The sequence below is a fragment of the Thermobia domestica genome, chromosome 11 (genome assembly GCF_964235325.1).
Source record: "Thermobia domestica chromosome 11, izTheDome1.hap1.1, whole genome shotgun sequence".
Taxonomy (NCBI): domain Eukaryota; kingdom Metazoa; phylum Arthropoda; class Insecta; order Zygentoma; family Lepismatidae; genus Thermobia; species Thermobia domestica.
The window spans coordinates 136,293,532-136,321,521 of NC_137464.1; the positions used below are offsets into that span (position 1 = coordinate 136,293,532).

At 36.0% G+C, this 27,990-nt stretch overlaps 1 protein-coding gene across 1 annotated transcript in view; it reads right to left on the reverse strand.

Annotated features, from left to right (window-relative positions):
- LOC145663668 (uncharacterized) overlaps nt 1-27,670 on the reverse strand; it is a 1,076,255-nt gene extending 1,048,585 nt beyond the window's left edge. The window contains exon 1 of the mRNA XM_081729765.1: nt 27,352-27,670. The gene's annotated coding sequence lies outside the window, so the exon portion shown is untranslated. The remainder of the gene's footprint in view (nt 1-27,351) is intronic.
- Between the last annotated feature and the right edge of the window lie 320 nt (nt 27,671-27,990).

Here is a 27,990-nt window from a genome sequence, read left to right on the forward strand (position 1 = left end):
AAAATGACACGCCCAACAAAATGTAAGAACTACATGCGTCGAATCGTCAAATAGAAGGCAATCATACCTTTATGTTTACAAGATCATATGATGAAGTGTTTGAATTTTCCCGTAACTCTTATGGGACACGGAGACATCATTGTCACGCAACGTCCGTGACAATATACACATTGTGGTACACAAACCAGATCAGGTATTCTTGTGATGTAGTGGTTAACAATTCGGGCTACGACGTAGGTCGTTGGTTCGATCCCATTCACGGCTACTGTTGTTGTTCTTTCAACAAGCACTATAATTACATTAGATAGAGGCGATTTACTATGAAACATTTTACTAACGTTCCTTGGCTCCGCGTTAGAATGTAGTCGGTTGCACACATAAGAATTCCAAATCTAGAAAGAATAATAATTACATGGTCCTAGCAGTGAATCATGGTTTTGAATAATAATAATAATAATAATAATAATAATAATAATAATAATAATAATAATAATAATAATAATAATAATAATAATAATAATAAAAATAATAATAATACGTTTTACTGAACGCTGGAATAGGCTAATTATAACAATCATCAATAATGTTGTTTCAACAAGCTCGTATCATGCTTGTTGATGGTTCTCACAACATGAAGTCTGACAAGCTGAAAGCAAGTGACTTCCAACCTTGCCAAGCTGTCATACTGTATGAATACAATGTATTGACCATACTAATTGTAACAATAAATGTGTGAATCAGTGTTAGATAAAGGCAAGAGAAATGACGTAAAATCTACCTTGTAACATATAAAAGGAAAACTTAATCAGTTTTAAGATGAGTACGCAAGATGACGCTTGCTGTTAGATTTTGCTACCCCTGTGCTCAGTTTTATGAAATTTTTACTTAGAAGCATAAATTATTTTACAAGTAGTTGTCTCATTACGGAATATCAATATTATAATACCGTTTTTCGTGTTATGTTTTACATTTTTTTCACGTAAATATTATACACACGTTAAATACAAAGATAGTTTATTTTGACGATCATTTTAAACGTTAAATATGTAGCCTAATATGTGTTATCTCTTTTTTCTTCTTTTCTTTCATTTCTTTATTTTTGCTGAAACTTAATTTGCTTAGGTAAAATATTATATTTTCTTGAAAATAATCTATTTATGTTTTGGAGCTTTCATATAATCACAAATAGTTGCCTGAATCCGTTAATGGAAAATACTAATTAATTTCACTTATTAGGGAAGGTTGTGGGGTGTTACTCTGACTTCATATTGATACTATGCTCAGTCGACTTCTTTTTATATATCAAAAAATTAGGCAACCGGAGAAATCCTCGATCGCAAGCTTGTTCGAATTATGAGCGTTAAAAGTTCAAAATTGAACAGATTTTGAAAAAAGTTTGAAGAAACCATTTTTTGAGATACACGCTTCATTTTTATTACTGGAGTGTTTTCTTGGGTGCTCGATAAAATGGTAAGGTCAAAACGTACGCATTTTGCAAGATACGGAAACTTATTGGGGAAGGGTTGAAGAGTAGGCGTCTTTCAACTTACAAATTGCATCCTATTTGGCACACCGGGTAAATAGGCTAATAAAATTTATTTGAAATCAACTGTATTGCCATTCAAGTGTCACTTTCCCGTGTGGCCACCTTTTGGAAAAAATGAAATATTTCAGTTTAACATCCGATGATTATACACTTTAGGCTAAGGAAGACGATGATTAAGGCAAGTGAATGGTGATGGAAGAATTGATGGAATGAGAAGAAGGGAGGAAACAGGAGTACCTCGAGAAAACCCATGGACATGATGATATTCATTGTGGAAGACTGTTTTTGGGCTGGCTACCGGCCTGGTTTCATACTCACTCATTTTTTTTGACACCTCGTAACATTAGAGAATTGTTGTTTCCGTAACTACCGGATATGGAAGTGGAGATATAATTTTAACAACCGGTTCCAAAAACCTGAGAAATTTTAAAACCGGTTCGGGCGAACTAGGTGAATGACACCATTAAAAAAAAGCAATATGCTCTGTCAACGATAAGGCCATGAGCGTCCGCAGCGGAGGCAAGGGGACAATCGCTTTACCTTGCATTTTCGAAAGGTGTTTGGTTGTTTCAAAACGTTTTTATCCAGAAACACACGCGAAGGCACATTATATTTGGTTACAACTACTAGAATATTTAATATAGACCTATTTAATGTACTCCACAAAGTTATGCAATAAGCCTCAATAATAATTGTTTTGCATTATGTGTTATGTGCATCAATGTATGTCGGTCTTTTGCTCCTTCCCCGCCCTTGGAAAAATCCGGCGATTGTTTCTGGATAAAAGTGTTCTTATTCGAAACTGTTATCTTCAGGTGTGCATAGTATCAAGTATGAACCAGTACTGAAAGATAGCGTGAAATTGTTTTGAATATATGCCACTATAAACAAGAATGAGAGAATTCATACTTGAGCTTGTTATTGTTGAAGATCATGTGATATATGAAGTACAGCAATCATGGTGCAAAAGCAAGTACTTGCAAAACACTTGGAGAATTGAAGTAGGTTAAATATACTAGCAGATTTTAATAAAATTAGCTGTAAATAGCTCGGTAGATAGATCACTTCTGGCGCACGAGATCGCTGTTTCGATCACACCTTTCGCCAGGAAGACTTTATGTAGGACCCATAGTGTGCTTGGATTTTGTCGGTGTTTTCCCACTTCCTTCAGTCCACCATTTTGATAATCATCATCACTGCTCCTTTTAGATTCGGACTATAACCGTGGAATATTAAACCAGAAAAATTCAAATAGCGCCTTCGGCACCCTAACACCCGTGCTAATCGCATAGTTTTACTCGCAACGGAAACTTATGCAGAACGATTGTGACGCGTGATTACTAAAGAGTTCGACTAACATGTTTCCTGCACTAGTCAGGCCCTTTATATCACGCTAATCATACGTCAAAACGACCCTGTATAAAGCCCTATCTCAGATTCCTCATTCCACCTGGATTGTGGAACAAATCTGTCTGTGTAAGTAAGCAACCTAGTAAAAGTTGATGATAGTTTTCATTTAACGTAGCCGTGTTTGGTTCACAATTTTAGTCATAATGATTATGCCATTTAAAGTAAAGTTGCACTAAGACATTCAACTTACAAAATACATGCACTGGGGAACAACTTAAAAATACCTGCACGATAATACAACTTGACAAAATACCACGCTTGAAGGAACTAAGTCCGTTTGGTTGAAAAGATCGGATTTGTGTAATGGTTTTGTATTTGTATTCTTATTCTTAATTTGCACTTTTGAGATATCTAGTTAAAGATAAATGTATATCTGTCATTTGCTGAGAAAATTTTACCATAAAAGTGGTTTTAGTTACCCCTAATTGCAGTTTGAGTCAAATTTTGCCCAGAAAACGCTGGAACGTTAGCCATGATATTTAAGCCCCTAAAGTAAAGCTGCTCCGAGAATTGCAACTTCCCTTACAAAATTACATTTTTGAACATACTAAGAATGTGTTTTGTCCTATCTATCTAGGTAATAATTTTGTATTTGTACACGTATCCTTAATCTGCATCGTAGAGACATCTAGTTATAAATAAATGTATAACGTTTTACTGCCGTTTTCTGAGAAACTATTAGCATAGAAATGATATAATTTTCCTCTAAATGCAAATTGAGTTGCACTTTAACCAGAAAACGATGGAATTTCTAAAGTAGAGATAAGTTTTACATCAAGGATTGCAACTACGCTTATAAAACACCATTTTTGAACGTACTTAGAGTCTGTTTTGTCCAAAAGATGAAATTTATGTAATGATTTTGTATTAGTATACGCCCCCAGGCCCCCGCGTTTGCCCATCTCTTAGGTATCAGCCTTTGCACGAAGAGTGAATTTTGTGTATTTGCTCTTTAATCACATTTCCTGAATTTGGCACAGCTTGGGGCTTCGCCCCCCAGATCCTCACGTTTACTCGGCCTACGGCCTCGCGCCTCTTATATCCAGAATTCTACCAAATTTCAAGTTTTTTTTCCTATTTCAACTATCTAAAAGACAAGATTTTTTATCCTAAGAAAACGCCCATTTAAATAACATCGGAATTTCTTCATCCCCCCTTTAGACCCCTTAAAAACTAAAAATATTCACTTTTGGCAATTTTCTGTACGTTAGTCCCGAAAAGCTACAATTATGTCAAATTTAAGCATTGTAACCCTACAGGAAGTGCCCAATAATTTGGGAGTATAAAAGGTGTCCCATATAACATTAAATAAATGGGAAAGATTTTTCAGTTCCCTATAAAACCACTCTAAAGTTGAAATTTTTCACTTTTGCCAAATTGAATATTTTTAATCTTTAGGGGATCTAAAGCAGAGAGTACAGTATTAGTGTACCATCATGTGCATATTGTCAAGGACGTTGCGTAATAATGATGTCTCCGTGTCCCATACGAGTTACGGGGAAAATCAAACACTTCATCGTATGTTCTTGTAAATATAAGGGTATCATTGCCTTCTATTTGACGATTAGACCCGTGTAGTTCTTATATTTTGTTGGGCGTATCATTTGCATTACTCGTTTCTGTAGTTTGGAGGGCGAGGGAATTATTATGCAGTGTTGCAAACCCTGCACACCTTTGGTGTATCTCGGGAACGGTTAGAGATATCGCTCTCGAACAAACGCTATTAGGATTCCTGAATCTTACTTAGACTTTCTATGGTGTTTCCAGCATTATGTCATATGGGCACTTTTTCTCCTATGGCAACTGCAAAATTTTCAATTTTCCCCCCTTTGCTGTGGCAACCCTGTTACTTACTGGATACTGTGCGTTCTTTGGTTTACTCTTTCGGTTACTCCTTTTCATTCCGTAGTATTATTTTTCTTGCCATTTTGCTAGTTTTGCTTTACGGACACTTTAATTTCTTGATTTCTGAAGCTTTATAACTTCCTTATTTGACAACACTGACAGGTGCGGTTTCGCTTGTTGGTATTCACATTCTGTACTAATTCTTTTGATGGCATAAACTTCTATATGTTCTATTTAAAAAAATACAACTTTGTACTGAGTTGGCAACACTGTTGACCTGGTAACATTGCGTGGGACCTCAAAAGACGCCCCCCTTCCACAAGTATCTGGATCCACCACACTCTTCCTAATATCTCTTCTGGTTTCCGATTTATTCAGGGCTGTCTAACGTTACTGAACCACCCTATATATATATATATATATATATATATATATATATATATATATATATATATATATATATATATAACGCTATTTGAGAATGCCATAACCATCCTAATTTTCAGTGGATTGAGACAAAACTTGCCACAAACATTAACTGTTGAAATATCTTGATGATTTCGTTAACCAGAATAATCGGATGAAAATGTTCAAATTGCGGCCCTTCAAACTCTTAAAAAATTCCAAGGGAATCAAATTTCGCCCATGAATAAATCCTCAAAAAGTTGGAGAAACTTTTCCTCTTTTATTGAAATATTTGTTTGCAGGGATTTATCCTCTTTTATTGAAATATTGAACCCGATTAATTGGACCCGAAGGTTCACGCCCTTTCGCTACGGTCAGCCTTTTTTTTTTTTTTTTTGCAGGAGGGGGGATATTCTCCTATCGGAACAAGATGATTGATAGTGATGATATGAAATTACACATTGAAAATGAAGTAACTTTTGAAACGTGTTATTTGAAAGAATAATATAATAAATGTGCTTTCCCCTAACACAGAGAACTGTAAATCATGTATTTCTAGTTCGGAAGCGTGAATGGCGAGGAGTGTTGTTTGATTTGCTTTTTAGTAACACATTGCATTGCAAATAAAGGTAGGCAACATTAGTGGTAAGTAACACAATAATAATAATAATAATAATAATAATAATAATAATAATAATAATAATAATAATAATAATAATAATAATAATAATAATAATAATAATAATAATAGGTGTTGTTTGTGGCAATGCAATATCTTCCTCAATTCTTCTTCAAACGTAATGATTGTAACGCCATATCTCCCTTACAAACAAAATATTAGCAATTTATATCGAGAGAACGGGAATTTATATAGTGATGGGAGCAACGTTGGACAGTATGCACTCATAGTACTCAGAAAATTAAGCGAATTCAATGCAAAATGAACGAAAAGTCATTGTCATGGGGAGTTATGGGGCCACGGCAGAGCCCTGTTTAGGCAAAATTTCGATAACTTATATCGAGATAACAGGAAATGATAGTGGGATGGGACCAACGTTGGACACCGTGAACCCGTAAGGCGCATCAAAAAAATAGGGGGGGCGCTAGCCAGCCTTACTTATTTCCACATAATAATATAAAATTATATTGTCGAAATACACACACAAGTGACCTAGTAATATTTCATATTATTATTATTATTATTATTATTATTATCAACTGCGTCTTTTCATTACGTGTGCATGTTTGATATGAAACCAAAGAGAAGATCCATCATTCGTAGAAAGAGTAAGAATAGCTAGTTACTTTAACTGTGAAGGACGACGAAAAATACGAAAAGAGGGACTACCAGTAGCGAAAAGAAACAATACTTTCTCTCAAATGGATAAAAAATCTAACCGAGATAGATTCGAACTCGCATGGACGGCGCTAAAAGCCAGTGCTTTGTCCACTTTTTTTTACCTGACTCACCGAACGTGTTTCAGTAACTTACTTATTGCTAATTTCACTTGCTTCATTCGTTTAACTTGCGGTTTCTAATAACTTATAACGAAGGGACACGAACAAAGAAACATCGAGGACAGTTAAAATTCATAAATGCTCTCCCGCCGAACCCGGGTGTATGGAATCGAACCCGGGACACCATACACCAAAGTCGCACGTGCTAGCCACTAGACCAGCGGGGAGGACACCGTTCACCCCATGTGTCGTTATGGATTTCGACCACCGTATTGCCAGCTATCACTTTTGTGGGTTGTGTACTATGGTCACATGTTCCTTCTTTCCTGGAAGAGTTAAACCTACAATCTATGTAATACATGAGGTATTTAGACCTACATGCTTTTCATATAATGTAATAAAATGGTCATGCTGGAAACAAGAAAAAGAACATTCCTTGGACAAAACGGAAACTATTGGCATCAGAAATATTTATCTACGACGCATGCGCAGTAGTATAAATCAGAATAGTTACTGTTTAGTTCAGTAAACGAAGACAGGGGTAAAAAAAAGCAAATATGTCGCGATGAACGAGATCGACCAGAGTTGACAGAGGCGGAAGCAGATGTGTAATAACACAACAACTTGGTTAAATTGATAAGTCGTTCTGTATCATGTAATAGATCGTATCACAACTTTACGGAAGAGCAGAGAAAGACTTACTAACGCTATCATATAATAAGGTTTAGTAACACGATCATATAGACACAAATGGATGAAACTGTGAGTACTACAACTTGGATTTAATGAAAACCGTTTAGATATTCAGTGGTTTGCAGGGTTGTATAAGACACAAAAAGATAAGACACAATACAATTCTTCATACCTCAGCTTCCAGTAGCTAGATACATGCAATTTCTGGTTAGATACTGAAACTGCTGTCGGATTTTAATACATGAAGTATTGCAGGATACAAAATGCTTTGCATTACTTGTTTGTTTGTAGACAGCTACTTGCCAAGAGTTCTGAAAGGTTGTGTGTCAACTAGGGATGGCCAGTTCGGGAATTTTTACTTTCCGGACTCCCGAAAGTAAAACCGGAATAATTCCGGAATTCGGAAAATTCCGATTTTGGAATAATTCCGGAATTCGGAAAAATCCGGAATTTAGAAATTTCTGATTTCGTTAACATTCCGAAATTCGAAAAAATCCGGATTTTTTTCGAAATCCGGAGTTCTTCTAAATTCCTGATTCTTTCCGAGTTCCGGAATTCTTCTGAATTCCGGAGTTTAACTGAATTCCATATTTTTCCGAAATCCAGAAGGTGAAAATTCCACTTTCGAAAAATGAATTTATTTTGGTTAATATGAATCATGGCGGAAATAAGTCTTTGACCAGATAATGGCGACTGCTTTGAAAGAAATGGAGAGTATGAGAATTAAATTTGTCATATCTGTAGTTTCGTGTGGAGAAAAAACAAACTTGTGAACCAACGGTTAAAGAACAACTCAAATTATTAATGTAAACTTTGCCGACATCATGAAAGAAATACGAAAGATATTTTGAATCGAAGAAATATAACATACAAGTTTGCAAGCGGAGGCAAAGAAACCTAACGTAACCAGACTAAACACGAATTATTCGCGTAGCGATCGCGGTTCAGTGGTCAAGGTGCTTGTGCGAGTCCACGTCGCATTTTTTTTACTTTAGGATTTGTGATGGCGATTGATCGGCGATGACATACGTTTTATTATATTCAGATATTTGAATACTCGGATGTTTCAATACTTGAACTATTAAATCTTCAGGAATAATAATAGTAATAATTATTATTATTATCTCGTAGGAAATTAAAAGCTAGGAGCTAATTATCGCTCAGCTCACACCATTAAAAGAAACAACGTCACATTTGGAAGAATATTTCGGTTTGGTTTAATGTTGCCCACAAGAAGAGGAATTTCTCATCTCATTTCTAAAACAAACAAAATAACATGAGAATTAACATATTACATTCGAGACGGGACAAGGCTATCTCAAAATATTCGTCTCGCTTTGGAGATGAAAATCGAGACGAGAGGAAAGTATCGTAAACATCTCCCGTCTTGTCTCGATTCCCGAAATAGTGTATGTCCATTCTTTAAGTAACAATTGCTCTGTAGGCTGAATCTCATAGGCTATTTCGTTACATTGTATTTCAGAGCTCATTGAATTATGGTCTCTGTAGATATTTTTGTAGCAAAGCTTTTATATTTACCTCTGCATATCCTAAAAATTAGTATATTATGTGCTTTACTGTTGCGTGATATTCAGTTATTTTTATTACAGTTATTCTCCTTAAAACATACAGTAGAATACTTTCTACATGAAACTTCATTGGAACGCTCTAGTTTAAAATGTTGGTAGTGTCAGAGGTGTGTCTCGAAGCTACGGAACCCTTTCCCAGAAATCTCTATTTTTATGTAAGTTTTGCCAAATTTTAGGGCAATTTTAAAACTTTTAATACCATTATTATTATTATTATTATTATTATTATTATTATTATTATTATTATTATTATTATTATTATTATTATTATTATTATTATATCAACACCGTGTATAATCTTTAAAAGATATGCGGTTTGTATCTGATTAGTAAAAGCTAATTGACTCTCGATCTCCGTCGTCGAGAAGTCTTCAGGAGGCAAGGACATCGGTCACGTTTTGGGTTTGATTTCCGAAGGGGAAGTATTCGGGATCGAGCCAAAAATTGTTAAAAGTTATAGGCTTCAGCCAAAGATGATCAAAACAGCTGGGACCGGGTTTACGCTTCTCAACGGCTCGGCTTATAGCTCATTAACTACCGAACCGAACCGAGAAGTGAGCCGAGCGAACAACTCACCCAACCGAGCCGATTTGAGCCATCGGCTTAGTTGAGCTGAGTCGAACCGTGCCGATGAACTCGTTTCAACTTAGCTGGCTCGAACCGGTTCACATGAGCCGAGTAGGTGACCCATCCTACCCGTGAAATTTCGAGCCATCGGCTCAATTGAGCCGAGTCGATGGCTCGTTCCAACTGAGCTGGCTTAGGTCATCGGCTTAATTGGGCCCACCCGACGACTCATCCCAACCGAGCCCATTCGAGCTGTTCGCTCAGTTGATACGAGCCGAGCCTGTTGATATCACTACCCGGGTTGGTTTTCTGCTTGGGCTCAAGAATTCGACCGTGCAGGTCTCAGCCTTGATTTTAAGAACTACAGTGTATACTTATATTGGTGATTACGACATTTGAGGCTTTCTCGTAATAATAAAAAATTCTTGTCCTCTCGTTATCTAGACGAGACGAGATACACTAAAATTGCCCCATGAGATGCACTCAAATTACGAGACGAGATGCACCCCGGTAGTGAGCAACACTAAAAGTATTCCACATTACTGCTTACATTTCTCATGACTTTCGCTTTCCAGTGTAATCAGGCCATTATTTCAAAACGAGTTAAAACGAGCTGAATGAGCGAGCGAGCCATTATCAAACTCGACTCAAGTCGAAACTCGACCTCGAAAGCAGCGACTTGGCTCGGAACTCAACTCAAGAAAAATACCTTTGACTCGACTCGGATTGCCCTCGACCTCGCGCTCATCCGTATTCGTATTTGTATTTTGTTTCCGCTTCAACAATTTCTACTCTTTTTTTCTCCGTTTACCTACTGTTTCTGGATTTCTCTGTCGGTGTCGTCCTATATTTACACCATGCACTATTCTTATTCCCAGCTTGTGACCCGCTTCAATGTCTTATTCAGTTTAGGCTTTTCTCCTTACCTTGACTACACATGTTATTCATTTAATTCTCACTTTCCGCGCAAGACCGGTGAAAAATTATTATTATTAATATTATTATTATTATTATTATTATTATTATTATTATTATTATTATACTATTGAACTTTCACGGCGAAATTACTGTATAATACGTTATCACTTCTGTAATTTTACTCGATTGTATATTATTTAGTTTATTAATGGGCACTAAATTGTCTCCAGATCATCGAATAAATTAACTTCGGCATGCACTTTGGTGGAAATATCATTACAGGAGCATTACCGGTTCGTTCCAAACATCAGAGCTGAACTTAGCAATACTTAGCTTATGGTGTTGCATGAGAAGATAATGTAGGGTTGAAGTGCTGGACTTGTGAGTAATACAGCTAATCAGTATAGCTTCAAATCCTTTTCAAGTTATTTTATTTTCAAAGCAATCGTGAAGAATCAAAGAGTGACTCCTCGTACTAAATGAGCAATCCTTAAGAAAGTGGACTCAAACACTTATATCATGCTAGAGACGATTTACACATGTTAATTGGGAAAGGGCAAGGAATTACTAGGACATTTGAAGCACTTCGTTCATCTGCAGTATGCACTTTTTAATTTATCGTTCTAAGGAAAATACACTACACCGTTTGTTATTGTTAAACTAACTTTGGCTACCGCAATGGGTGGAATATGATGGTCTCTGTAACAGGCACATTTTTCAAGAAGTTTGCCTATTGTAGAGACTCATATATGTGAAATTCGGAACAATTTCGTTTTATCGATCACCGCCCTCTGATTCATAACCCTGATTAGATATGCTAGGTTCTTCATTTTCATTGTAGCATTTCTCTAATAAATGCCAGTGGAATTTTTACCAAGTTTTCACTTAACATCTCAAACGGGTAATACCTCTCACGTGCTGTATGCATTATTAAAAAATCATTCTATTTGTAGTGGATTCAACTTACGTCCATTGTATTTTCAATCTAGCGTCTTAGCCACTACATTCCTGCGTTCTAACAATCTAGAATATGAGAATTAAATCAATACAGAGAAAGCGGAGAAAAAGGAAATAGAAATTGTCGAAGTGGGAACATAAAATACAAATACTAACATATATTCCAACAACTAAACGTTTACCAAGCAACGATCTTCCTGTAGTGGTTAAGGCGCTAGATTACAAATCACAAGGACGGCGGTTCGAGTTACTCCAAGGAGTATATCTTTTTAGGTTTTAAAAATAATGCATAGAGCACATGAGCGGTGGTGAAAGAGAACGTATTATCCGTTTAGTACGTTAAGTGAAAAAGAGTTAAAAATTTCGGTCAAATTTATTAGAGAAGTAAAACAATGAAAACGAGGAAGCAGGTATATTTAAACAGGGGTATGTATCAGAGGATGGTAATCTCAGTAACTGCAAATTTTCCCCAAATTTCGCACATGTGAGTCTCTACGATAGGCAAATTTCTTCAGAAATCTGTCTATCGCAGAGACCATCTTGCCAGAAATGCCGTAAAATTTCTATGCAATTTTGCCCTTTTGTCTATCATCACCTCTGAAACGGAAAGAGACAGAGAGAAAGAGAGAGATGTTCTCGGAACTGAGAGTGAGGTGCTTCCATTCAAATCAACGAGTTGACAAATAGACGCTTACATAATGAGAATGCGGAATACAAACAACTATAAAACATCAAAGTGATAATTGCAAGCATTATCACCTAAAGTTCCGGAACCGTGACGGTCAGTGAAACATGATCCGATGTCGGAAGTCGAGAAATAATTTGATAATGAAATGAAAACAGAACTTTAGAAAAAGAATTATTATGATGCACTAGACACATGATTGAATGTTTCTTCTCCTCATGTTAAATTGTCTCATTTTAGCGATGCGAGACGTAGCCTGTGTCTCGTCTCGTGGCTAACCCATTGTCATCTCGTGTTTCCGAAACAAGACAAATTGTTATCTCGTCTCCTTTCCTCTAATTTTCTTTCGTAAACCTCATAACAATAGAAGTAAAATTGGAGGCCATGCGAATTCGAAATGTAACGAAGTTTACAAGTTACAATTGATAATCGGACAAGAGAGGGTTATTGAATGCTTTCGAGACATTTAATACGCGATGAGTCCAGACAAGGACATGTCACGTCTTGTGTCGGAAAACGAGACCAGACAGACGTTTTGTCTCATCTCGTCTCGGATTTAACAAAGCCTATATTGTCTCTCCCATGCTGCATTGGAAACCTCTCACCAGATTTGAAGTGGGTCTTGTGTCAAGTGAGACATGTGGGTCAAGATGTGTAAGTCGGTTAGTGGGTCGTGGGTCAACAAGATGTGACCCACTGCAATCCACCACCCACCGTGACCCACCATAAACCAGCGATCCACCATAACCTACAGACTCACTACGACCCACCGACACACTCTGCTTAGTGCATTGTATATAGCATCTTCTGAACAGTGGTGAATATGTCTCACATTTTACTTTTAGGGTCTCTATTATCTTTTCTTTCGTTTTTAGCATTTGTTTCTATTTACTTACCTGAGATGACTATATCTTATAAGGAAAAAGCAGACTTTGTTAAATGAACTTTCGCGAGGTAGTAGTGCATATTTAAAGTGTTAATATTATAAACTGGGAGAACGCAATAACCAGAAATTGCCTAGAAAATACGTCTTAAAGTTTCGACTCGCCGTATATATGATACGACGCCTAAGATTCCCAAGTGACGGTGTGGCAGACACTGGAGCGTTCATGATTCACGCGTAAGTTCGATTTCCGCTCGAGTCAACTTGTTTTTGCTTTTACCAATAAAGTAATCATTTATAACTACAAGTTAAATATTAATTCACCATATGTTTATAATGCATGAAACAATAGGAACTTTTAAATCAGTTGTAAAACTTTTCAATGTTTTATGTGAACTAGATACAAATATAACCCATTTCGTAAAGTCCTTAAATGAAAAATGTTCTTGACGATTCGTGTCTATATCTGTGGACAAAGTGCGAATTGCAAGGGGGAATATTCGGAAATCCCCTTTGGCTATAGCATACATCCAGTATTCCCTAGCGGATTTACCCCTTATCCCCTCTTCCAATTCGCACACTGTCCACAGATATAGACACGAAACGTCGGACACAAAGACAGTGGTAACCGTAATACAGCTAGTGATATCAATATATTTATGAATTAGGTCATATTTTGTATCTAGTTCACATAAAACATTGAAAAGTTTCACAACTGATTTGAAAATTCCTATTGTTTACAATATATGAACATATAGTGAATTAATATTTTACTTGTAGTTATAGATGACTACTTTATTGGTAAAAAGCTCAACCAAGTTGACTCGAGCGGGAATCGAACGCTGGACCCTTTACACGAGAGTCGTAAATGTTGCACACTCTGCCACACCGCCTCGTGATAATTTTAGGCGTCATACCATATATACGGCGAGTCGAAGCTTTGAGACGCTTTTTCTAAGCTATTTCTGCCTATTGCGCTCGCCCAGTTGGCCCCTAAGTTCATTTAACAAAGTCTGCCTTGTCCTTGTTAGATATACTCATCTTAGGTAAGTAAATAGAAACAAATGCAAAAGAAGAAGAAGAAGAAAATGGAGATCCTAGGTAAAATTTAGACAAATTCACCACTCTTCAGAGGATGCTATATACAGTGGACTAAGCAGAGTGTGTCGGTGGGTCGTAGTCGGTATGTAGGTTATGGCGTGCCACGGCGGATGGTGAGTTGCAATGGGTCACGTCCTGTTGACCCACGGCCCACGATCTACTTCATCTCTGGTAAGTGGCTTCCAATCCAGCATGGGCGAGACAATATAGGTTTTGTTAAATCCGCGACGAGACGAGAGAAAGCGTCTGTCTCGTCTCGTTTCCTAGACGAGACGTGACTGGTCCTTGTCTCGACTCGTCGCGTTTTAAATGTCTTGAAAGCATTCCATAGCTCTCTCTTGTCCGATTATCAATTCTAACTTGTATACTTCGTTACATTTCGAAGCCGCATGGCTTCCAATTTTACTTTCATTATTATGAGGTTTACGAAAAAAAATTAGAGGAAAGGAGACGAGATAACAATTTGTCTCGTTTCGGAAACACGAGATGACACCGGGATAGCCACGAAACCAGTGGCGGATCTAGAAGGTAAAAACTGGGGGGCTGCCTGAATTTAGACTATGATAAGTGTATCATGACCTTATTATAAATTTTCAAACCTATATAAATAATAGCTTAAATTATTTTCGATAATATGAAAGTGAGGGGCTTAGGCCCCCCGCCCCCGAGCTAGATCCGCCACTGCACAAGACGAAACACAGGCTTTTTCTCGACTCTCTAAAACGAGACATTTTCACACAACGAGACGAAACAGGCAACTATGTTGTGTTAGCGCATCATAACCATTCCTTTTATAAAATTCTGGTTTCATATCATTATCAAATTATTTCTCGAAATCTGACCTCGGATCCTTTTCCTTTCATTGACTGTCATTGTTTCCTTCACTGACTTGTGTTCATAATTGTATTTTTTTAAAAACATTCTATTTTCTATGGTTTTCATTCCACGGTCAGTCTACTATTTTCATTCTACCACTTGTGAAGTGGAATTAACATATGATAGGTTCTAATGGTGTTGTGAATGTTTCTTATGTGTCTAATTGTTTGAGACTAGTGTATATTTAGACAATCGATATTATGTGGGGTAAATTGCATTCATCTATTATTACTTAACTGTCTATGTATGGTATATCTATAAGTGTAGTGTTCTACGTTTTCCTTCGTAGAACAAAGTTGTTTGAAGGTCCTGGATTAAGTGTAATGGAACTGTATAATAGTCTAGGCATGTAACTTTGATGGGGAAATGGAAGTTAAAACTACAGCATGAAGTGTGGAAAGAGGGATCTTTCTTTCTTTCTCTTGAAATGTCTGTAATGCATTGCTTCTTTTCGTTCACTGTATCGCTATCTGTCCTCGCTGCTTCCTTCAGGCGTTATTTAGCGTACTTCGGTGGCTAGCCTCTGCATGAGTCACTATGTAACGCAGTGTTGCAATAACTTCGCTTTGTCGTTAACAAATATAGTGCTTTTGCTGTCTTGAATATCAATAAAACTGGTTGTGGAAAAAAATAACTGAATACGAATCTGCTAAAAGTCTACTTATATAGTTTAATATTGTAGTCTCAATATTAAACTCATTCCGAGAACATCTCTCTCTCTCTCTCTCTCTCTCTCTCTCTCTCGCTCACTCTCTCTCTCTCTGCAATAGGCTCATTACTGAAGAAATTTGCCTATCGTAGAGACTCACATGGGCGAAATTCGAGAAACTTTCCAGTTTTTCCGGTCACCACCCTCTGATACAACCACTCTTTAAATATACTTGCTTCCTCATTTTCATTATCTCACTTCTCTAATAAATTTCACCGAAATTTTTAACTCGTTTTCACATAACATATTAAACGGGTAATACGCTCTGTTTTATTACCCTTCATGTGCTGTATGCATTATTTAAAAAAAAAAAGTATTTGGAGCAGATTCGATCCCCCGTTCTTTGGATTTGCAATCTAGCGTCTTAACCACTACACCAAGATCGTTGCTAGTTAAACGTTTAGTTGTTGGCATATTTGTTGTATTTGTATTTTATGTTCCCACTTCGACAATTTTTACATTATTTTCTCCTTTTAGCACCTGTTTCTGGCTTTCTCTTTCGGTGTCGCCCTTTATTTGCACTATGCACTATTCGTATTCACAGCTTGTGCTCCTCTGCAATGTCTTATTCAGATTAGACTTTTCTTCTTGTCCCTCAGTAAACATTTGATTGATTTAATTCCCATACTCTCCATGGATGGAGCGCAGGAATGCCAGACTCGAAAAACAGGTGTACATTTACTTTTCTGACAGATAATACTGTTCACATTCACGTTTTCACTAAGAATTAATTTTAATGCTGCTTCTCGGTGAACATGAGAATTTTCGTGACATGAGCATTTTTCAAGTGCTTTTTCCAGCTCTTGAAACAATTTTTAGTAAACCCTTCGTCCATATTTTTTGAAAATGAAAAAAAATTTTCTCCGTAGCTTTAATGCAAGTGAAACAAAACAGAAAACACCCGCTCTGACAATGGATCCCAATGAAGCCAAGAGTGGTTATCGAACCAACAAGCCCGAAAGGATCGGCGTACTTTACCGAAATACACTTGAAGGAAAGAAATATCGCGTGATTGATTAGGAGCACTAATATCTTGCAATTTCATAGTATCAAGTCTAGGTGCGATGTGTTAAACAGTTGTTGTTTGTCAGACACATTATCGACATTTGAACTTCCCGGTCTTGATTCCACACTTACACTAGAAATGCTATCATTACTGTTGATACAAGATGATTCACCAGTTTCGAGTGTACTCTGCGCAGCACTCATACGTGAGGAGTTATCTCCACTTCGTTTTTGACACTACTACTGCCACTGATTTTTAAAATATACCTCAAGAGAGACATTTTGTCTCGACTCAAAGACACATCACAGTTTAAGATACGATATTAAAGAGCACCAGCCGGACCCGCATGATACAGAAATACAGACATACTGTCCCAAAACTATGACAACTCTCTTGCATTCTTTCTTGTCTAAATTTTTAGAAAACTATAATGATACGTCTTTCGCGTGATTGCCCTAAGGGGAGATAAAAGAGGAAGAGGGAAGTGAGAATGATGCGTAGCCTTCTTTCCATCCACATGTGCAATTGTACGAATATAATCCAAGGCAACAAGATGTTACTGGTTGTTTTACCGTATACTTGCTTTGTTCGGAAGTTAAAAAATCAACAGATCAACATGGACTGTCACTTGATAGCAAAAGTGCCACCCTCCTCCTCTACTTTTCTTTGGCTTCACAAGACACCGGCAGAAGTAGACCATATCTCGCTTTTCTACCACGTTCTTTCTTGTACTGCGGCACGGGACACGCTGAGGATGTGATTGACAGGTTATTGTACCAACTTTTCCATCTGCAGTTGTTTCAATCCTCCACATTGTTTTGGATATGCGCATTTTAAAACTGACCTAGCATTAAAAGAGTTCTGGAATCTAGCTCTTTGTATCGATGGTATACCAAAATTTGAGAATCTTGAATTTTTCTTTTCCAGCTGTTGCCTAGGTATGGTTCACTAATTTTGACCCAAGAATATGCATCTTGAGATGAAAACCTGGCACCATTATAGATGAAAACCTGACACCATTAAAACACACACATTATATATATATATACCTCTGAAGTGGACAGCCGTGGGGAATAAAAATTGTCCACTATAGAGAAGTGTCCGCCTTAGGGGGGTTTCAATATTTTCTTACGTAAATGAGTAAACAAGGTAATATGCAATTCGAAACGAATATTTTTTTTCCATGAATCATATATTTACAAATGTTGCCAAAATGCTGCTGTACCCGCATTATCCTCCGCCATCCAATACTCTATGTTCGAGGGATAACATGGAAATAAAATGTTATAATTCTCTGCACTTTACACTTATCACTTTACTACGTTTTCAGTACGTCGCTTTAACTTGTGGTTAATTACAGTCCAGTAGCGTCTTTTTTGGGACAGTATGCATGTCCGCATGCAAAAATTTCAAACTTCTCTTTTCCTTGATTAGAGATTCCAGCGGGACAGTAGAATAATATGTCATTCAAATGACGGAGAATTATCAATCACTTTTGTGTCTAAAACAGCTTGAGTCGGAGTGGGATGCAAGCAAAAGACATGAGAGTGTTGCTAAATACAGGCGCTTCGTTTGGATTGCAACCAGACAGTTGAGAAGACAAAGTATTGTCATAATGCTCCCTCAATGACACATGTATGAATTAGTAAAAATGTATTTTTACTGAACTTTTCAAATTGTTTCTAGAGAAATTGTCCGTAATACGGAGGTAAATAATACCTATAAAAGACAGAAAAGACTGTCCATGTCCGTACTAGAGAGTGTCCGCTTTAGACAGGTTTGCCAATATGGTTTTTCCTATTACAGTGTCTTCTGAGAAATGGTGAGAATTGTGTCTTCTGACAGTTACCAAACCTAATTTGTTTATAACATTAAAAAAATAATATGTTTATAATATTAGTAGTATAGTCAAGTTTAGAAAATCCACTTACATATAAATTTAAACTATTTAGCGGTGTAAAAATATGTGGACTTATTATACCATTTTCCCCACATATATACGTGCATAAAACATATTGTAAGTAAATATGCATTTATGCGTACTCTCTAAATATAAAAAAATATTAATAAAATAACATAACACCGTTCAGAATATACATTCTAAAGAATCCTCTGGATATAACAGTAATAATAGACGGTGATAAGAAAGAATTTACCTTTGTAATCATAATATAGAAATAGAATTCAATTTTTTTTTTTTTTTTTTTGTTTTACATAACTTTTCGGAATATTCCCATTTTTGGGAATCTTCCCGGGAATTTTCCCAGGGAATATTCCCTAAAACTATCTTCGTGGGAATTTACCCATCACTACGTGTGCCGTGGAAAATCAGCGCCCGGGGCGAGAGTATAAGACGCGTCGCGACGGCGCCCTCGTAAGTATGAGTGAGGTCGACAGATCAGCCACAAAGCGTCATCATGGTTGGCGCGACGCGTAAGAAATTTTTCAAAAGTAAACCCTGGTTTTCCTTGATTTTGAGCACTTTTTATACTTTTTTCCTTCATTTTATATATATCTTTTATTTTTCTTCCTGAATTTTGCGCCCTCTTACTTTGATGCCCGGAGCCGTCACCCCGCTTGCAACCTACCCCCACGGCACGCCCCTTCCCTGCTGGTATCACAGATATTATTTGATCGAAATGCACGTAAGACACATCTTCAACAGTCTTGAAAATTTTACCGCAATAACTTACGGTCTTCATACGAATTCCCTTGACTTCTTCGTCCTCTTCCACTGGGCTTTGTGCGATAGTAGCATGTCTATGTTTCCTTTTCTGTCCACTAGAGAAAAATTCCATCAACAAAAATGTTCCTTGTATTATATCTTCAACAGCTAGTCTAACACAAGCCTTGTTAACATGCAAACCTAAGTCATCGCTCAAGATAGCTTCCTGGTTTTCGGAATCTTCTTTTTCAGAATCAGAATAAAAGTCTGTTAGAAATTTAAAGATTCCCGGATGAAGATCTGATTTAAAAGTTCGGATGAAGATCTGATTTAAAAGTTCGATGAACTACCTAATTTTCGCTCTCAAATTGCAGTAAAAAAAAAAACTGTTTTGATTGGAGACATTCAATTGACAATTGAGAATTTCCTCGTCATTTATTCAAAGCGTCTTTTTTCTTCAATTTCTGCTGATGATAGTAGTAAAACAGATATATTTTGAAACGAAGAGCTTAAATCTGCTACGAAATCAGCAGCACGTTCTACAATCACTTTCTTTGGTTTCACAAAGTTCCATACTGACCTTTTTGTATGTACTCCAACCCATCCACTTCTCCCTTGAAACGAACAAAAGGGTGATGCTAATGATAATATTTATATGACACTTATTTTAAGTTAAAACTTCATACTGACAGTAACAGATAATCCTCTATTTAAGTAAATAATGTTCACGCTTAGAAAACGTTATTTTAGCACACATGGAATAACTTTCTATCATGAATAACCAATGTACACAAACTTTCCCACCAGTGGCAGGACACGGGCAGGACAAGTTTTCAAATTGAAATAAATCGAAATATATTATTAGCATTAGTCCAAAATTTGGTAAATGTGAAGTACACATGCAAATTGTTACTTCTACTAAGTACGAACCACATTCTCAAATTTAGTAATTCAGTACAACAACTTTTGGTAGTTTTCTGTCACGGGCAGGACACGCAAGTTGACGTTTATATCTTTAATGATATCATAAACAATTTTTATTCTGTAAACACTTTTTCAACTGCAGCTTGTAGCAAAAAGAAGCCTCTTGAATAGCTCGAAGTTACGTCAGCCAAACATGCACAATATACCATAAAATGTTGCCGATAACAAGAATAAAAAATTTCCTCGCAGCTGACATGTTACAAATTCACAACTTAGACTTAAAATTTTACGTGCACTCTAAGTATAAATAAGTTTCTCTTTGTGAAAAAGTAAATTTCGTTCTATTTACTTCATATATACGTAAAAATGCAATGGTTTTGACAGTTTTCGAAAATTTGGGTTCAGGCTCACTTTTGCGTGGAATGACCCTCTCCTAAAACTGCAATTTTATGTATTTTGAACCAATGTATTTTTTTCGTGTTCCCTTTTTTAGCACAGTGGAAAATATGTATTCTTGGATGAGAGTATTGCGGTGTAACTAGGGATATTCTAAGATTCTAACCCCCAACCGTAGTTCTCCCCACGCCATTTTCAACGTCTGTGGTTTGTGATATGTGATAAAAATTATAGTTCAATCTGTCATTTAAAGAAATCGCCACTTCGTTGAGAAAATTCAGTGAAGATGATTTTTGCTGTCTTTCATCATCAGCACCACAATTTCGGACTTTCCATTCCTGCTTAAATTTCAGCACAAGGTTTATATATCTTTTGTCACCCTAAGAAAACATCGGTTCCTACTATCATTTGGGGTGTTCACAGCACAAAGGATTCAAGTTAAATTATGAAAGCTGTGAGAAAAAATGACAAAGTTTGTATACATAAAAAAGGAGCACTGTTTTCTACAATATAAGAAGTATTTACAATACCTGGATATGAATTTTTCAAGCACTGAAAGGAGCTTCATATAAAGATGTTAACATAAAATATCACCAAACTAAACAAAAGTGGATATGAATCCATTGTGCACTGAATACCCCATTTAGGAATTACGTTGGTTTAGAATTTAGTTTTCTTTATTTTATCATATTTCTTTTGGTTTCCATTTCCCTATTTTTTTTTCTTTCTTTGTGGGGTGCTGAGAACCGTACAAAAATTCTGCGGAGTACTCCACCGCAGTCTCCGATTCTATTTCGTTGAGTAACACTTCTTTCAGTCATGTAAACTGATTTTAAAATTATATTTTATTTTACAACATTCAGAAACTATTTCACTTGTATTAAACCGTTAGCATGAAATTGATTGTTGTGCATCCTATATACAGAAGAATAAAACATTATATATATATCTGCGCATATTTTTTTCACTTTAGTTTTCCACGATTATGTCCCAAGGTTAAGAGAGGAGGTGACGATGATTATAGTGATCGAAATGTGAATTAAAAAAGCGGAAGGAAACAGAAGAACCTTGTACAAGGCGTCTGTCCAAGGGCGCCCATGTTGTGGTTGCCAAGGGGGGCAAGAAAAACCGACATTTCAGATATAGTTTCAAATTTTGCTGTAACTATTTTAAAAATTCTAATGGGTTTTCGATATTCCGAAGTACAATTTCCTATTGGGGCGAGCGCATCACCTTGCCCCCCTGATGGACGCCCTTGTGTCTGTCCATAACAAATTTCACTTGGCGTGAGCTGGGATTGAATCAAGAGATCTCGCGCACACCTAATATAAGACAAAGTGAACTTAGGTTGTAGGAGTGGGATGGTAACATGACAATTACATATAAATATTGTATCTATAAAAGAATTGAATGATCGTATCTTCTATACACATTCTTTTGCACACATCAGTTAATAAGACACTAATTATGTAAGGGAAACATATACTGGATATAATAAGAGGTGGTATTATAGTAAAAAACGTTAAAACGTTAAAGAAAGACATCAATTTCCTTTCTCACCAAGGCAATGCAAAAAGAAGAAAAAATGCCCGCACCTATAAAATACACGCACCCATAAAATACACGTACACGACTGTACCCATAAAATACACGTATGCATTATTACAAATATCCTCGTCAGCATTTAGCTGGATTGTCAGGATATAATTCCTTTTACCGTTATTCCTAACTTTCCCCACTGTAGCTAAGTCTTATAGGTTTAATTCCAGTGGATCTCCAATTATATCAAGTTATTGGATTAACGACAAACATTTTGTATTGTGACTCATATTGGGAAACGAAGCTAGAGTTACGCTTACCAAAGACGAACTACAAAATACCATAATAATATAGACTATGTATAAAAACAAGTAACAATGTCACGAGTACCTCCCGTGAAGGAATGATATGTTTTCAATTAATATTGAAACCGGAAGTGGTAGTAGATTTCTAAAACTGCCGGCGTTACTAGAGATACAGGTATTAGCGATTTTAAGTTATAATATGAGTAGCTACTGTAGTTTGCAAAGAATCTTCGTTTGCGCTTATATTCACCGTCGCTTTGCGCCTACACCTTACAGGTTCAACCCTGCACGGGCCCATAAACTTCGCCCAGCCATGCAGGAGACTACTTATACAAACATTGTACAGTTGCTTCATGTTTTTTACATTAACATTTTTATGGCATATCATTTTGCAGCCATATTATTGATCTGTACATAGGGTTGCCATATTTCAAAAATGAAAATCCGGGACGTTACTAAAGTAAGAGAATCTTTGAAATGCGTAAAATGAAAAGAAGTGTTATATACTAATTTACTTTCTTCCATTAGATAGAATTGTTTAAGTATTACGTAATCATATTTTTAGTCATTTTAGTAGACCTTCTCGTCCCTAGTTCAGCAAACGTAAGCAGATGATTTAACTCCCTTTCCGACTGGTAAGTAAATTTCTTTTTTAAAATTTCTCAGTCTGTTATGTTTCAGAGTCAGTTTCCCCCCACCTCATAAGCTCCTATTAAAAAAAAACAAATACTCTAGCATTTTCGCATTGTTGTCTGTTTAGTTTTATTATTTAAAACTATTTTTCTTCTTGAACCTTAAGCGGAAAGTTACCAAAAATATCATTCAGGGATTATTGATTAGCATATATCATAAGGAAGATACAGATTGGAACAGAGTACGAAAGATAATAATAAAACTAAGCAGTAAAACCTTTAGTCCCTGGTTCAATGAAACGAATGCTTCGTTCAATGTCAAAGTAGTTAAATCCATGTTTTAACTTAATTAAATTCATGTGTTATGTATTCATTTTTTTCAACTTTTGAATTGCCATACTCAGAAGTTGAAGAGAATTATTATATACTTAATCCTGTGAAGAAAGCAAACTATAATTTCCATTCCTTTTTTCTTCGCTAAAATCCAAGACATTTAAGTGTCCCGAGAAATATTTTCAGGACGCCGGGACGCAGATCTCGATTCCGTGACCATCCTAGATTTTCCGGGACGAATGGCACCCCTATCTGTACAATTATGTGGACGTACACCAAGATAATAACACTCTAGAATGAATTAAGGTGTGCTAGTGCAGTTTTGGCGCCCCCCATTCGGGAAGATTTACAGTTAAAATTGAATACATTACATGAAAAGACATATTTGTAATGAACAAATTTCTGCAGGCAACAGAATTAATACAAAGTAATACAGCTGTATTTTAGGTTTATAGGTAGGACTAGTAGTGTAAAATCATTACTAGTGCTTTATGGAGGATAAAATAAGTGAGTATATATGAAAGGTGAGTCTGTAAGATGCTGTTTCACATCGGCGGTGCATTTCTGCATAGTGTACGGAAGTTATATTTTATGTTTACAAGTGGAGCGTTACTAGTATGAAACCATGGCAAGTGCATTGAAACTAGTATCATTGCCAAAACCTACTTCTTTTCACTACACTCGCTTATGAGTGCACCTACCATCGCTGACGCGCCTGAGCACGGACACACCAGCTTCGCCCTGCTCTGACTCGGTTAGATAGCATTCGTGCTTTTCAGTTCGCACCTAGCACAGGTTGGCTTGCGTTGTTTGCACTGTAGGTCTTATACCATACATTCAGATTCCGTATTCATACGTAAATCATAAAATAATTATAATTTTTCAGCAATTACTTTTGCGGCCCCCTTGATTTTTATCTATGCTGAGATATTTTCATGTCGCCACTGCAAATCCTTTAGGGAACAATAAGAAGGAAATTAGTGAAAGAATTATGTTTTTTTCTACAATTATTTCGAATGATGCGCCAAAAGTAAACCTGCACGGATTAAAATATTAAGAAAGGAAAATAAAATTAAAGATCATAAAGTAGACGATAGCTCATAAAACTGCACGCCATGCTACTTAAAAAGTAATGATTAAACAAAAATAATACTTTCATGTTATTCTTGAAACTGTAAATAAATAAATAAATACAATACGAAAGTTTGATATCAGTTTCCTACACTCAAAAATACAAATTACATGTTATTCTTCCACAAAAAGTACGCCACAATAAATGTTTTCGGTTTTCTTAATACATGAGCTTGTAATTTATGGGAACTAGATTTTAGACACAAATTAATGTTATCTAAATAATAATTATATTCATTTATTTTTCTAAATTTTAAAATGCTTCAACTCCACAAACAATCATTCCATCACTTCAAATTTTGAAATGTTTGATATTCTGTTATTACATAAAGTCTTTCGAAAGTATCATTTTATCTTTGTTGGCTGAGAATAAAATAATTTATGTACCGTGCTTTGTTTACCAAAGACAGTTATGAATAAAGAAAGCTGAATATAATTGTATGGATTGCAGTCGCATACAATATAGTGTATCAAAATCGTATTTTGCAGTTGGCTTGGTGGCCGAGCGTGCTAAGCTATGTTTCCTTAACACTTATTTTGTAAATTTAAGATATCATTTTTACCTGGTTCAAATGCCACTGTGTTTTACGTTTTATTTTTTCCTCTTACGATCTAATTGTATAATTAATGCATTCATTTTCAGTAATTATATTATGTAATTATGCCTCTTTTAGAAGGAATACTAAAAATTTATGTATAGGCCAATATTTTGAGATCTTACTGAGACTGCGGTGAGAGATTATAAAAAACATCTAAGCAATAAAGCAGAATTTATTATTTCAATCTAGCAAGTCTTTCGATCTGGGTTATTATCTTTTTAAAACAATTCCTTATTTGGAGTTCATTACAAAATAAAATTACACTCATTTAGCTCGAATACGATATTTTGTAGAAATTATTTGGCTTAACTTGTTAAATATTTCATACATTAGCAAATTGTTTTGTTTTGTGCCGACTCTAATAGATGGTGATAGTATCAACGTCTATAGACTTAACTGCCATCTGGAAAGAATCGATGTAACTATTTGATGGTATGTTAACTGTATCCTCCTTTAACTGCAATACGATGTTGCCACATAGTGCAAATCGCGTGTTCAAACGAAAGGTATATAATTATGTATATTTTTTGCTTTATTTTGACCTCCAGAATAGTGCTCTGAGGTCCGTGGGCACCATTTTTAGAACACCCGATATATATATATATATATATATATATATATATATATATATATATATATATATATATATATATATATATATAGAGAGAGAGAGAGAGAGAGAGAGAGAGAGAGAGAGAGAGAGAAAATAAAATATAACAATTTATTTCAGTGCTTTGTATTTGAGAGGTAGTTTTCTCTGAAAGGCAAGACTTTTTGGATATTGTTTGGTGTCCCAAAAGTAGGCTGCAAAACGCTACGTTTGCCCCCCAGTCTGGGAAGTGGTGGGCAAGTGACCCCTTTTGCCCCTTGGCTCAGGTGCCTACGTATACGTACGTTATATACGTCAGCTGTATGTTACATATATTCATCTGTATGTGAGATCCTGATCACCTATATACAGTTTCGCTGAAAGTTGTACTAGTCGTACAGAAAGTACGCTGATTCGGAACACTTATACGGAAAGTACGTATAAAATATACTTTATCAGTTATACGTTCGCTGTACGTTAAGTCCAAAAACTACAGGATTTAGACATGTAGCCTACGTTTCTGGGTACGTCACATACGATGTTTTTCCTCAGTGGAATAACCTCATGGTATCCCAAAACCCCATATATGTGTGTGTATGTGTGTATGTGTTGGATTGAAACTACATAGGTCTCAGTATTTTTCTTGAAATTTCGTCCTGTAGTACGTAAATCCCATCCCTTTATGGAGTCAGTCTTAATTTCCCCATATATCGGTAACTATAAGTTATACCGAGTTCCAATTTTCGGTAAACAATTATCAGTAACCTTCTTTACTACATCTTTGAGACATTTTAAAATGGCAGAAATTAGGTACCCCATTGTACCCTCGAGCCCCATTGAGTATCCACTTACTTTTGCGTTGAATATCATTTCAGTTGTTGTTAAGCCCCAATAAATACGTTCTCGAAATTCACTGTTCTTCTACCCGAAAGACAAAAGTCTGTACGAGACCGAATTACCTGAGCTAGTTTTGGAACTGGAGGGATCAGTACGAAGTTAACCCAACCTAACCGAAAATAACCTAACCTAACCTAACCTGAACCAACAGAAATACAGAAAATATACAAAGAAAGTGAGAAATGTTCGTGCAATTTTACTATACGGATCCACAGTATAAGTAATAGTAGTAGTAGGAATAGGAGTAGTAGTCGCAGTAGGAACGGGTTAGAAGCCCCGCAATGGTTGGTTGGGTTCTGTTCTTGACATAAAATGGAGAAATTAAAGACTTGCCCAAATTTTTCTTCACATTTCACAATCTGTGGATCCTTATACTAAAACTGCACCGAAATTTTAGCTCAAAAAATTCTGGGACCCCCAAATCAAAAAATATGCAAATTACCATTTTTCAACAATTTATTTCAAGTGATGTATATAAAACTTGCCTTGCATATGACTGTTGTGCCAAGAACTATAACAAATCCATATATAAAAGCATTTTTGAATTATGACTGTCTATTGCAAAATAGTTTTGTTCTTAACGGCAGCACATTATGTTATAGTAATATAAATTTATAAAACTATAATTAATTTTCTAAATTCCAGTACTACAAATGAAGAATATTTCACAGTGAAATGAAGAAATCAACTTACCACGTTACAGGAATTTTTTATTTTTCTTTTCCTCTTCGTTTTCCAATCTTTATCCGTTTACAAATGTTCCAAGCGGTAACAATGTTATTGTCGACTATATTACTAATTTGCTATAATTTTAGAAATTTGTGTAAATATGGAATAGGTCCAATAGTCATAGCATATACTGTAACCAAAAGGCAAAAATATAAGTCCGAATTCATAGTTTTAGATTGAAATATTTGAATTATGAATTGCTACAAATAAATAATCATATTGGCCCCGGATGTTTCAGCTGAACTGTGTAGAATAAAATTGGTGCATGTCAATTTAGACTCACCGCATTTTGAAATTTATGGGGCGTTACACTTCGTCGATTTAGTCGCACTGCTAAATCGACTCGCTGCATTTGCGACTAAATCGAAGCAACTAGGCCGAATCAGATCGATGGATATGTTCAATTGTTTCAACCGAAATTGAATGCTGCTTGTCGACTCGCTCTCCTCTGGTCGATTCGAAATCGACTGTCAATTTTAAAGATGTCCTAGCAAAAAGTAATTGGTACAATTTGCCGTGTTATAGTAGAAGAATTAAGGGACAAAATTAAAACGCAGTGACAAGAAAAAATATAAGAAAGTGGTGTTGGATAAGGGAATTTAT